The sequence below is a fragment of the Xiphophorus maculatus genome, chromosome 20 (genome assembly GCF_002775205.1).
Source record: "Xiphophorus maculatus strain JP 163 A chromosome 20, X_maculatus-5.0-male, whole genome shotgun sequence".
Lineage (NCBI taxonomy): Eukaryota > Metazoa > Chordata > Actinopteri > Cyprinodontiformes > Poeciliidae > Xiphophorus > Xiphophorus maculatus.
This window is the reverse complement of record NC_036462.1, coordinates 15152776-15166698: the sequence shown is the minus strand read 5'-3', so window position 1 is coordinate 15166698 and position 13923 is coordinate 15152776. Positions and strand designations below refer to the sequence as shown.

Genomic DNA, 13923 nt, shown 5'->3' with positions numbered 1-13923 from the left:
AGTTAAAAAAACAACTGATCAGAAGTGAAGAACTACCCGACGGTTCTCAACTGTAGTCCTGATTTGTCTACTACAATTTTTCATATCACATTGAATCTGAAATAAATACTAGCATGGTGATTAGTGTGATACATTTCAAACATTTAAATGCAATGTTTTGCTTTAGACCAATCCAAGCTTTTTAAAAATGGTCTCTGTAGAGAAAGAAATACTTTAAAATGAAGAATTCTAGAAGATCAGATTATCACTCTGCTCCTCTTTCTGAGGTGTTAAAAACCTCCCTGTTTTATAAAAACAAAACTCATTTTCAAAGCCATAAAACAACAACAGAAATTCAGGCCTTGCTAATTGTTTCATTTGTAGCTTTTCCATTGTTGAAATGTGACAAATGTCCTTCCTGCATAATTCAAGCAACAGACAAAACCTGCAAATCAAACAGGTATGGATCAGATTTTCTGCTCCATTATGTTCTGTATCTTCCAGTAAGTTTCCTCCTTTGCAGGTCCCTTCTTGTTCATGACCTCATTAGACAGTAAGAGGCTTTCAAAACACTTGAATAACACGCAGAGACTCAAGATACAGATGCTCTGTTATGAAGCTGTTTTTCGTAAATGGTTGTATTTTCAGCTCTAATCAGAAAAAGTGAGCGACTCCTTAAACCTGGTGTGAAAAACATTTTGATTGGTTTTATGGAAATAAGCGCCTCATCTACGGGCTGATTGGTGAAGACGTGTCAAATGTAAACGTCTCAGTTTGGGTTCAAGAAAAAAATTATTTTAAAACTAAGCTGAGCCAAAAACAAAAATATTTATTCTTATTTCTTACAGGTTCTCTGTAATTGCACTGCTCATGTTGGCAGCATGTGAATCTGTTCTCTTATTTCTGATTTGTTCTTTTTCTCGACTTTTGTTCAATTTGTTTTTGATCTTTTACGATTTTTGGACAATTTCTCCCTCTGGCTCTAAATGCTGTGCAGCTTGGAGGATTTTTCCTCTTTTACTTTCAAACAATTGTATCGATGCATAACCATGGCTTGGACATCTTAACAGTCATGGGACTGTTATGCAGTAAAAGTCTTCAGTCAGAAGCTCCTTTAGATTTGCTGCAAGACTGACTGGAAATGCTTCCTGCTTACATCTGAAGATATTTGAATTAAAGGAGTTATGACATTTAATTTCACTTTGGGATAAGTTGAGTTTAATTTGAAAAAAATATTTATAATAAGTATAAATGTTAGTATTAATATCGGTGCTACATTTTATTGATATTGAAGGTTTTGTATGAGATGTAGAGAGGTCTTCAACAACTAGATAAATAAATACGGAAAATATTTGGTAGTGTTGGTATAGGTTTATTCTGATCAATGTGTGTGTTTAAAAAAAGTAAAACACCACAAAGAAATATAAATGTTCTTTTAGGTGTTGCTGATGACTGTTTTTATTTGTTCACTTGCTAAAGAAAACAATAAAAAAGTTATTGGTAGTCTAAGGAAGTCCAGAAGATGATGACAATAAAAACATGACAACAAATCAGATAAATACTGTTGTCGCTAAAAATAAAATTCATAAAGAAAGAGAAGGAAAAAAAAACATCTGCGTAAATGTCAAAAGAAGAGAAAAAAAGAAAACGAGCTTCTGCAGTACCACCAGGGAAAAGTCTTACTTCTTATTAAAGAGAATATGCAGAAGAGCCAGTCTGTGGAAACAGCCCTGAGCCTCTGAGCAGTAATGAAACACAACGCTACCGCTGACCTGAGGGATCCAGACGGCACATATGGGACCCGACGGGAAGAAGACAGCAGCCTATATAAGAGACCTCTGCATATCCTCTGATTTTAGTCATGTATGGATAAAACGGAACGCAGTCTGCAATGCAACGCTGTGATTAAACATTATTTTAAATGTACAGAACCTTTTATTCATGCAGCTTCAACTTTTTCATCTTATGAACCGCTAGTCTCTGTTAGTAACTGGAAGGTAAAGCATATGTAGTAACCCCCTTTCCTCTGACGCTCCTAAATAAAATCTAGAACAAACAATTGCTCTTAGAAATGCAGGCATGAGTAATTTAAAGGGACAGCATCATGTAAAATTTAGTTTTGAGTTTCGCATCATGTTATATTGTTGTTCCCTCATCAAAAACATGCCTGCTGTGTTGCTTTGTCTCTTTCATGCATGCTTGAGCAATCTTTTAATCTCCATGGCAACCACTCAGCTGTGCAAAACGCCTGAGTGGACCTAGCCCCGCCTTTGAGACTCAGCTCCTCCTCTGAGCTGCAGTTTACAAGTTTCTGAGCTTCCACCTCACAGAGCAGCCCGACCCGCTCAGCTCCTTCAGACTAGCCAGCAGCAATTAGCAAACACCTGGTGGACAATCAGCTGAGCTCCTTATAGGATCTACTTCTCACGTTGTTAAAGGGTTAATAGACGAGCAATATTGTGATTACTTCCTGAAGGAGGAGTTCCAGAAAGAGCAGGCATTTTTAAAGAGACAGACACAAATTTGAAGACATTAAATCAGGAAGTAAAATGTCTTTTAAGTCATATCTGATATATACAGCATTTTTATAACAACTGAGGGGTAACCTTGTTACTTGATTGTGTTATAAAATGCCACCATGTGTGGAAATTTCATAACACTGTCCCTTTAATCTCAGTGTGTATCCATCAGATGTGTGAAAGCCTTAGAGTTTTGTTAAGGAACATCAGTGAAAATACTTTTGAACATTTCTGGTCTTTCTGAAAGAAGCAAGAAGAAATCCATTGACAAAATAAAACCATAAGAAGTCTCATTTGTACAACAAATGCATGAAAGAAGGAAATCTAGTCAGATAAGACTTCAATTTGAGTTTTCTGCTTCACATAATCATAATTACCACATGATTACACCGTCAATGTGACACATGGTGGTGGCAGCATGATGCATTTATTCAGAAGGTTTTTATTTGTTATCTTCTTCAAAAATCTGCTCTACTTTGTGTTGGTCTAATGCGTAACATTACAGTAAAATAATTCGATGTTTGGAATTTAAAAAAAAAAAGAAAAATTGTGAATACTTTTAAAAATACGCAGTAAAAAGTAACTTTGAAATAATTGCAAGACAATGACTTGATGTAATCCTTAGAAACCTTTTTATCAACTTTGAATAATTAACTCAGCTTACTATACTGATTGATCACTAGGATCAATTTCAATATATCCAGGAGTGGATTGGGATTATTTTGTGTAAAAAGCCTCAAGATGACATTTGTTGTGAATTGGTGTCATATAAATAAAACAGAATTTGATTTAATTTAAATATAGACAAAAATGAAGAAATCCACCTTCAAACTTTCAAGTTATATGTAAATACGTTTTCTAGAGTAACTGCAATTTTTAAATGCAATCAGAATAAAATTTTATTTCAATTCAGCCTATTCAGAATGTACAAAAAGAAAATGTTTAAAATTGATTTAATTGGAAAGTTGTTTTTTAATTGACTTGGTTTTTCTTATGTAAAGCCCTGAGGACTTTAACTATTTTCTCTTCTGCACAATAATTATTTCCCCAGCGGCTCAACAATAACCAGTGTTCAAATTTCAATTACCTACTCTCATGCATTTAAGCTGACGCAACATAATGTGAGAGGAATTTGAAACACTATTTAAATCACGTTTCACAGACACACAAACATTGAATAAATTAACAAAGCTAAACGATGTGAAGCCTTTTGGGTTTCCAGGCCTCTGAGGTTCAAACTCTGTCCTGATGGGAGGAAAAAAAAAGAGCAAGCTCGTTTGAAACAAGCAGCGTTTTAATATTTCACAAGAGACATTTCCCATCCCTGACCTGATCGCTCACAGGTCCTGCGTCGTTATTATCAGGCACCGACTCATGGGAGCGCAGCCTAGTTTAACAAGACAGCAACTGTATCATTAACAACTTTTTACAGCTATAAAAACAAATTATCTAATTTTAATCCGTTTAATCCACTGTGTGGATTAATAACACTTTACAAACTCAAAGACACGTTTCTGAAAGTCTAAAAATACATTTGGGAGAAGTTGGTTTGGTATTCAACATAAACTTTACGTTAAAAGAAGAAAAAAAAAACAGCAAAGATTTCTCCTCAGGGACGCCGTGAGACCGTAACAGCCTCCTGTACTTTATATCACTGTCACAACTCTATTATTCAGTTTCAAGCATCCAAAACTGCTGCTGCAAAATGTCATTCTTCCAGCATTTTACCCCGCCTGCAGCTGGAAACCTACTGTCTATTAATCTGTGTTTGTAATAATCCGTGTCACAGGGAATCAATACTCCCAGCATCTTATAATGCGCGTTTGGAAAGCTGCTCCAAGGCTGCTGTGATCCATCGCCTCTGGATGTTGTGCTGCCATTAAAAGGCACAACATCTACGTTCCCCGAGGAACCATGAGGAGAAAAAACCCAAACAGGGAAACATCCATTACATCAATGAGAAAGAAAACGTTAGGGGAAAAAAACGTGTCCAGGGTTCATGCTGCTACGGTCGGTGCTTCTCAGTGAGGAAGGCTGCATGTTTGTAGCGTTTCTCTTATATGGTGTGCAACATGAAAGAGTGGTTTTAGAAAGCATCCTGCCTCTCACCCAATGCTGCCCCTGCCCCACGAACCTGCAAGGATGAGCAGGTGTAGATAATGGACGGATGGTTTTAGAAACCAATATGCGGAAGGAAACGCTTTGCCCTCTTAAAGCTGCAGTATGTAACTCTTAGAAAAATTATTTTTTACATACTGTTTCTTATGGGACAGATAATCTGTGAAAAAAATCTAGCTCCTCTGCCTTCTAACTAGAAACAACCAATCAGAGCCAGGAGGCGGGTCTTAGCGCTGTCAATTCTAGCGCTGCTCATCCCCCCTTGTTCTCTGCATGGTGACAGTTTTGATAAATATATAAAAAACAGTTTTTAAAAGAAAAGTTATATACTGCACCTTTAAGTGCTGTGCTATCAAACCTACATATGATTAGCTACAACTCCTACTTCAGCACCTTGTAGACATCTCATGTTAAACTCAATAAAGCATCAGCAAATACTCTAATAAAAAGATTAAATCAATAACAGATTGTACAAAGTCCATAAAGGACTATGTAAAAATTGAAGCTGGAATATGTAAAATCAACTTTTCTAATTTTTATATCCAGTTATATATCAAGTTATAAATGTTATGTTACTCTCTGCAGACCACCAGACTTGCAGCAGCAGCAATTAGCAAAAGCCTGGTGGAAGTGCATGTCTGCTGAGCTCATCATACAAACTACGTCTCTGTCCAACGATCCAAAGAACGGTTATCAATGAAGTTCACTGAGACACATCCAGCACATTTCTCAAACTGTTTTTAACAGAAATAGTGCCCTGAACAGCTACAAAGTTTGTTTATACCCCAGGCCAGCCATCTATGTTAGTATTATTCCTATAAGTGTAAATATGTCAAATTGGTGAAAATGTCTACCATGCAGTTACAATCTGAGCCAAATTTGATCACAGACATGACCAACATGATATTCAAAATTTAACTCAAATTACATGTTAGTGAGAGCTGAAATCCCCGTACTTTTTTTTTTTTGCAAAGAAAAATTATGGCATTCAGTTAGCACCAAGTTTCAAAAAGCTTCAAGCGCATTTAACCGCATCATATTAACTTGTCAGGGCATATATACAAATAATAGTAAACCATTCTGCAACACAATCTGTGTTTATGTTCAATCTGGCTTGACAGACACTTGAAAGAGGGTCTCTTCAATCACCTGCACACACATGCTCAAATCAAAAGCACATCATCATTTCCCAGTGATTAGGCTCTGCTGCAATGTGTTGTTCAGCAACAACTCAAACAGCCTCAGGGATCAAGAGAGCAAAAACTATCAGAGTTTATTATTCAGAACAATATTAACAGGAGAAGAAGACCTCAGATTTACTGACTGGTGCGATCCACTGAGGCTGATGAATAATCCGAGCAACCAGCCTGCCAAACGTATGGTGGGAGGCCGAAGATTAATGAAAAGCAATCCATGTGCAGTGATTAAGATTTAAGTTGGCAACCTTAAAGACGCAGGAATAAAAAACAGAAATTAGGCGTCTCGTTATGATTGTGTTTCGACTAGCAAAAACAAAGGATTCCGATAATAAATGCCTCTGTAATTCTTGGTGAATTAAACAAAATGCAGTTTAATCCATCACAGTGTTTCTTAAAAAGCAGAGCTCAAGTTTAGCTGGATTAGCCGGTATTTAACAGCCTGAACAGAATATCAGCTAAAATTTCCTCAATATTTATTTCTCAATTCTTTAACTTACATCAGAAAAGCTTCTTCCTACCCTCATTAACAAACACATCGTCAATGAAACATCATGATTGATTCTTTGAGCCCCAGCTGGTCAACGCGGGGCGTCACACACCCGAGCCGACCCGAAGGCTTTACCGGCCCAGTAAAGCCTGATGAGGATGGATTTAACGCTGAAGATTAAACTGGAAAATCCTGCTTAAGAAACACACTGACACAACTAGAGGAATCCAAACTTTTTACTGTTTTGTTTTTTTTTTTCTTTTTTGGGGGGTCAAAAGCTGCAGAATGAGCACTGTTGTAGTAAATAGTCACTCGCTGGCATAATTACCATTAAGCTCATAGCATATGAAGTGTTTGGATTTTGAATTTTCATATCTTTATTGTCAAATTTCTAAAAACAAATATGACATTTACATCCATAACCATTACTGATTACTATTAATAGGTATCCCCCCCCCACTGGACTCTTCCTATTTCTCTCTCTATTGTTACTCCAATTTAAAGGAGTAAAATTGTAAAATCAAATTTAATTTAAGTCATATTTGATATATGCGTTTTTTTTTTTTTATAACTGAAGTGAACACGGTTACTTGACTGTGCCATAAAATGGCACATAATACTGGCCCTTTAAGTGGCCATGTGCTTGGCTCAACAACTCTAAACATTTTTGACCTATTGCTTTTTGACGTCTTTCTTTTGTAAACACAAGTCAAACTTGTAACATCTGATCCACTAGGATTAATTCAGGATCTTCCTTAGAGATCTGAAGCAAAATAAGAGTAACTCTTATTCTGCTTTCTTTTAAAAGTAGACTAATTTTTCTCATCTGACGTCTAGCAGCACCAAAATTCAAAATTAGAAACAAGTATTAAGAGTATATATTTTTGAATCAATTAATTATTTGTTAAAAGCATATTTAAATACCCAAGTGGGATGATATTACCTAACTCTTCCAGAGTCCTGTCTTGCAGCATAGCACAGCTTTATTTCATGTATTAGCATTTATAGAATTACTGGGCGGGGCCAAATCTGCGACAGACAAGGTGATTGGTCTATAGATGATGTGTATTTCTGGATAACCAATCAGCTTGCAGCAAGAAAATATCAAATAATAATATAAATACTAATGCAATTATGCATGATTTATGATGGATAATGAATTAAAATGTAACTACTGCAAATTTGAGAAAATTAGTTCTTTAAGAATATATTATCTAACATATTTATTTAAATATTATTCAAATTACCAAACATATTAATATTTATTAAACAAACTATTAATTTGTCACATTGTGGCACTTTTGGTTCTTGATAATCTTCAACTAACGGACATAAAACTAAAAGCTAGACCAGGTTTTTATGCTCTACTGGTGTAAAAAGTGACTTCCTGAGGTAATTTAAAAGATGAATGACTAGGTACTTGATGTAAGTTTGAGGGCCTCCAGTGAGAGCAGGACTCTTTTTTCTGTCACTGCTCATAAAGCTGAGTAAGACATGTTAGCCCTGAGAGTCAAAGGTGGGTATAACACAGAGAATATATACATACACATACATATTTTTAATGGCTGCGGCAGCACAACAGCAAAAAAAACATTATTTATTGCTGACTAAGAGAGGAGCTGATTAAAGGTGTGAATAATAGAAGTGAGACCTGTCACTGCAGACTGGATGTTGCTCAGCCCAGCTGGGAGATTAGCTTCCAGCTCTGTCAGCCAACATACCGTCTTCAAACAGAATTCAAACTAAACTAAAGTTTATAACGAAACAAAACTGGCAACTCAACTCAGGAAATCCATCTTTGTGAGAATGTATGACTATCAAATCTAAAGAAGACGTGTTTATTTTTTATTAGCAGTTTGGCCGCAACAGAACAGATTTGGGTTGAAATCCCAGTTGTGAGGTAGTTCATATTTCGCCAGCAGAACAAAAGCATGCATGTTTACTGCAGGTGCATCCATGCAGAACAAACAACCAAACAAACTGCCTGATCAACAGGTAAACTGTGTTGGCCTGGAGATAAATTTCCCATGAAAAATTAATGTTTTATGAAACAATTTGATCTTTTGATGAACTAAACTTCCATTTCCATCACAGCAGGAAAAAAACAGAAACTGCAATACATCAGTTTCAGTAACCAACAGGAAGTATAACATAAAAAACCCAACTAATGTTACCATGGCAGCACTGCAAAAACACAAACTCTAACCAATTACTTTTGGTCTAGTTTCTACTGAAAATAACTTAGTACACTTTAAATAAGACAAAACCAGATTAGGAATAATGTTTCAGCAAGAAACAGGAGATTGTAAGTAAATAATTATTTAATATTGATGAAAAAGTAATAATTATAAGTGAAAATAAGACATTTTTCCAACATTGTAAGTTATAATATGGGAAAGTTGTAATAAGGAAAAATGATCTTGTTCCAATGGCAGATTATTTCACTTATAACTAAAACTTATTCATCAACATTGAGGAATTATTGACTTAAGACAAGTTCCTATATCTTGTTCAAACATTACTTGTAAATTAGTTTTGTCTCATTTTAAGTGTTCTAAGATATTTGCTCTAGAAACTAGACTAAAGTATTTTGTTAGATTTTGTGTTTTTGCAGTGAGCAAATTAACAGGTGGATAATTATTCTGAAAATTAAGAAAAAAATGTATTTAGTACTAAAAGTCCACAGGCTTCCCTGCAACCTTGAAAATTAAAGCCTGTGGGAAGGTTTAATTAAACTAAACAAGTTTATAGTTTCAAGTGTTCCTAAAATTAAAGATTATAGAATTATAATTGTAGTTAAACAGAGGGAAATTTATGAAGGAAACTTTTTAGACACCAGAAACAACCCGAGACAGCGATGTAAATCAATTAAAGCGCCTTCTGAATGCTTTAAATTCAAGCATATTCAGGTATTAGAATGGCCTAGTTAAAGACCATACCTAAATCTAAATGAGAATCTGTTAAACTGATTTTATCAGATGTTCATCATGCAACCTGACCAAGCATGGAATATTTATAATGAAAAAATGACAAAGACCAAAAAAAGTACTGGTTATATTGTTCCTCGTGTTATAAGTTAGTTTCTACTGAATGAAGTAGAAACTAGATCAAAATTACTTAGTAAGATTTTATGTTTTTGCAGTGAAAATGTAAACACCATTACAGCCATTTAACACACCAGTCTACCTTAAGGTGAGCAAAGTTGAATTTGCTCACCTTAATTTGCTCAGTAAAGTTGAATTGCCACAAATCTCCCTAATGTGCAAAACAACGGGGCAACATTTTGATCTGGAACTGGATTGTGAACTGTGGCTGGTGGATGAATACAAAATTGTATGTCACACTTTTTAGACTAGATATTGTTTATAATATGAATGCAGCAAAGTTTGTGACTGTATTATGACTAACTGTGGAAAAAGATCAAGGAGAGTGTAATGTTTTCAGTTTTTGCTTAAATTGTTCTACAGACAGTCTTGGACAGGATTCTCTTGGAAAAGAGATTTTTAATTTCAACGGGATTTTCTTGGTGGAATAAAGGTTAAAAAACTTTAAAGAAAATGGTTAAACATACAGTATATTGACTCAGGAGAGCTAAACACTAATGCACATCATTGTTTTACTTTTTTAAAGTACGATTATCCGTCCACTTTACGAGTATATGCTGTGCTGTGTTGGTTTATTGTTCTGTGGTTGCACCAATCTGAAAAGTCTTAAGGGTGTGAACATTTTGTAAGGCACTGTACATGCATAAAAATGTATTGTATTTAAATGCCCCTTCAAATCTATATATAAACATGGTTTTCTATTTAAAAAAGAGAAAAAATTGTGAGAAATACAGGTTGAAGAATCCTTCGACATCCTTAGACAGACGTAAATTACTGAGGAGTGGTGATAAATCGCCTTCTGTTGCGGCTAACTCTGCTCTAATGATGAAAAAATGATCAGCAAATGAAAAAAGACCGCACCAACAGCCAACGCTACACAAGATGCTAAAGTCTTTAAGGTCACCGCCTTCTTACTGCAAGGACCTTATTCAGCTTTTCCCCCGGCAGTTTGCAGCACTCAGAATGACTAATGTCTCCGCACACTTAGTTCTACTTTAAACGAGAGTTGACCAATTACTCGTGTAGAAACGGTGAAAAGACGAGCCGCTGCGGCGCGTCCACGCCGTGTGAGAGCTGCAGCGCCGCATGAGACCGTAATCAGCAGGATGACAGACGATGTGCTAATTAGCACCTTAGCCAAGTCTTACAATTTAAACACAGTGCTTCACCCTCATGTCATACAATCTGCTTTGCATGGCGGATTTTACACATCTACCCATTGCTGCAGGTATTCTGTAATTTCTCACATTGATCTCACTTTATATTGTGTTATAATAATATGGCACGTAATAATTTTGCCTAAAAGAAAAAGTGGAGAGTCGATGTAAAATGAGATCTGTGTTATTTTTTTATGTCATACTTGGGGGATGTGCAAGAAAAGGCTTTGAAAATTCACATCGGAAGCATTTCAGGGTTTCATGACTCAGTGTGCGAGCCAGAGATGTTCAATTTGCATACGACAGAGGCATCATTTCGAAGTAGTTAAGATAAAATAAAACATGAAGGACGGGTTAGCTGCTGTGGCTGTTTTTTCTTTTTAAAAGTGAATTAAACAAAAAAAAAAGGTTCAGAGAAGCCCTTGTAATTATGCTCAAAGCAGCTGGAAAGAAACTGAAAAGATTACAATTTATGCAAAAAGTACGTGATCTACCTGAAAGATGGCACCTCTTGCAGCTCATTTTTCAGATTTTTGTTAGATTTTCATATCTGTTTTTCAGGCCTGACTCTTTTTCCTCTTCTCACTTGTTTCCTCTGCATAGTTTCTGCACAATATATGTAGCCGTAACCAGGCTCATGGACTGGAGTTTAAAATATAAAGAAAGTCTAACTTTAAAAGATTTTCAAACATAAAAAATTATAAATCCCTGAAATTAGACACTGACTCCTTTCAGGAATTGCTTTATTCCTTTTAGCTATTTAGTCATTATAATTAGTAGTTCTTTTAGTATTTAGTGTGAGAAGTTGGTTTTTAGAATAGGTTTTCACTGTTGTGATGAAAATGAGAAGCAGGAAGGAGGATTCTAACAAACCAACCAGCTGAATCCCACAACTCTTTGTTTTAACAGGAAAACATCACTGAGAGAATCAGTCAGTTTGTCAACTGACGTAAGAAAAGGACGCACAACAAAACTCAGTTGACACAAGAAGAATGAGCAAAAATGATCAGATAATGCCAAAAAGGTGAAAAACTTAAAATAAAAACAGCTGCTAGAAACTGTGTTTGTGTGTTAGAGACGAATCTGGATCCAAATTTTCAGTCAGAAGAAATTAATCAGAATGACCTCCTGAGTTCATCAGGCTGATGAATAAAACTCGGTGCTGTATGTGAATAAGAACGACTGATTACCAGACTGAAAACAAATCAAGAACAAAACAAACGCAGGAGGCAAAGCAGACATGACAAAATAATCTAAAAATGCAACAGATAGTTGGAGACAAAAACTGCACAACTGATGAATTAATAATTGGGTCATACCAACAGAAACACTTTTCATGGCAGTGTGGGAAAATATATTAATCTCTGGCAGATATTAGGTTTTCTGGCACAGGATACATTTTTCCTCAACTAGAATCTGAAATAATTTTCAGTTTCTATGTGAGATAAACAATCTGTTTGCAGCCAGGAATGATGACAAATTGGCTAGATTTTATAAAATAAACAGATTGTTTTGTGTTAACGGACGAAACTGAAAAATGTTTGAATAATTTAAGCAGATTTTATAAAAACTGACAGGGCTGTTTGGGAGTGGTGATGGTGTATCATTGACCTGTTGACCTGAACATTACACTGTAAAATTCACAACTTGAGCCCCATAAACACAACAGGCAGGAGGCGCTCTTCTTCTCCTCATCGAAAAGACTGAAAACATTCGGAAAAATGCAGAAAAAAACAGTTGGAATAAAAATGGCTGAAGGTAACTTTCTTCTTTGGCTGCCAGATTTTTAACAATGAAAGGAAAATGAGACATAAACAATTTGGAATTTTAATCTGAAAAGAGGGATGGGCAGCCTAGATAAACATTTAAATTTTAAGTAATCAAATGTAACCTTATATTAAATATTCTTTCATTTATCTTGCTATCACATTGTCGAATTATCGATTAAAGCATAATTAAAGTCAAAACTGAAATAAAAGCTTCTATTGACCCTTTGCAACTACGTCATTGAATGGGGCGCGATGATGAACGCTGGAAGTGAGGGACGGGAGTGTTGAACAGAGCAACGGAAATTGTTTTCCAAAGTTGTTTTTGCCAGTTTATTCATGGTTTCTACTTGTTCGAGTCCAGATAATTAGTCTGTGAACGTAACACAGCTGGTTGTGGCTCATAGACGGCGGTAAACTGCTAGCTTAGAAACCGAGCCGTTCTTCCTCCCTCCAGACGTGTTGAACAAATTACCGACTTTGAACGAATTCACACCACATGATTTATATCACTATGTCATTAACGGCCTTTCCCCTTAAAACGCAGCAGGATTAAAAACGCACAAAAGACGAGATGCTAACCAGTTTTTTCTGTGAATGCTAGGCTACATGACGGTGCGGCATTGTCTCCATGGTTACCAGTTGTTGGACGCGTACCGCCTCCAAAATGCGATATTTGATATCTTTCTAATCATACTTACTTATAACGTTTATAATCTTCTTACCTTGTAAAAAGTGCTGCAAATCCGCGGTTACACCGAGGGCTGCCAGTCATATGATTGAGGCTGCTATCAATCTTAACTGATTAAGTCATTATAAAATGACAGGTTTGGTTTCTATCCTTGTCTGTTTGTGCAGCCGATCAGAAATTTATATTTAAAAATGTCCATTTTAAAAGTGAAATCAACTAAATAGAAGCGATATTAGGTTACAGATGTCTCTTTTCTTGACGAGCTTTATTAAAGTAGCGTATTGGTTGTTTTGACGTCCGTCATGGCGGAGTGGGCGGAGTTCTGGACAGCGTGACGTCACGTGCAAATGGTCAATATTGGATTTTGGATTAGTCCATCTGACGAGACAAGTCGTGCCTCACCAGTCATGAAGGTTATTGCACACCGCTGCTGTGGAACGAGTACCTCAGCTGTCAGGGTCAAAAACACCACTTTTCTCGCAGTGTTTCATAATTATTGGCTTAAAACAAGTTCCTATATCTTGCTGAAAAGTTACTTAAGTTGGTTTTGTCTTGTATTTTGTAAAATGCTTGGTAAGACTTTGTGTTTTATCTACTTCTCTCTGCTGAAACAGGTGGTGAATATTTCTATTTCACAGCCAATCATCTATTTTCCGAGCAGTAAATACACACAGAATGTTAAAGTTGGTAATATTGATTTTTTTATCATTACCCTGATGCTGTTTACGGCAGTATTTCAGATTAACTGTCACTTTTATTCTCACTGTGCTTGCTGTCAGAGCTCCTCCAGCTGCAGGCCATAATGATAATTAAAGACAAGACATGTTCGCTGGTGCACCTTCACCTATGGAGGCCACTGACTTTCTGTGTATTTGGGTCTGCAGATAATGGCCCACAGGCCTA

General features: G+C 36.0%; 1 protein-coding gene across 3 annotated transcripts in view; it reads right to left on the bottom strand.

Annotated features, from left to right (window-relative positions):
• LOC102224305 (kazrin-like) overlaps positions 1–13923 on the bottom strand; it is a 172955-nt gene that overhangs the window by 53261 nt on the left and 105771 nt on the right. The window lies entirely within an intron of this gene.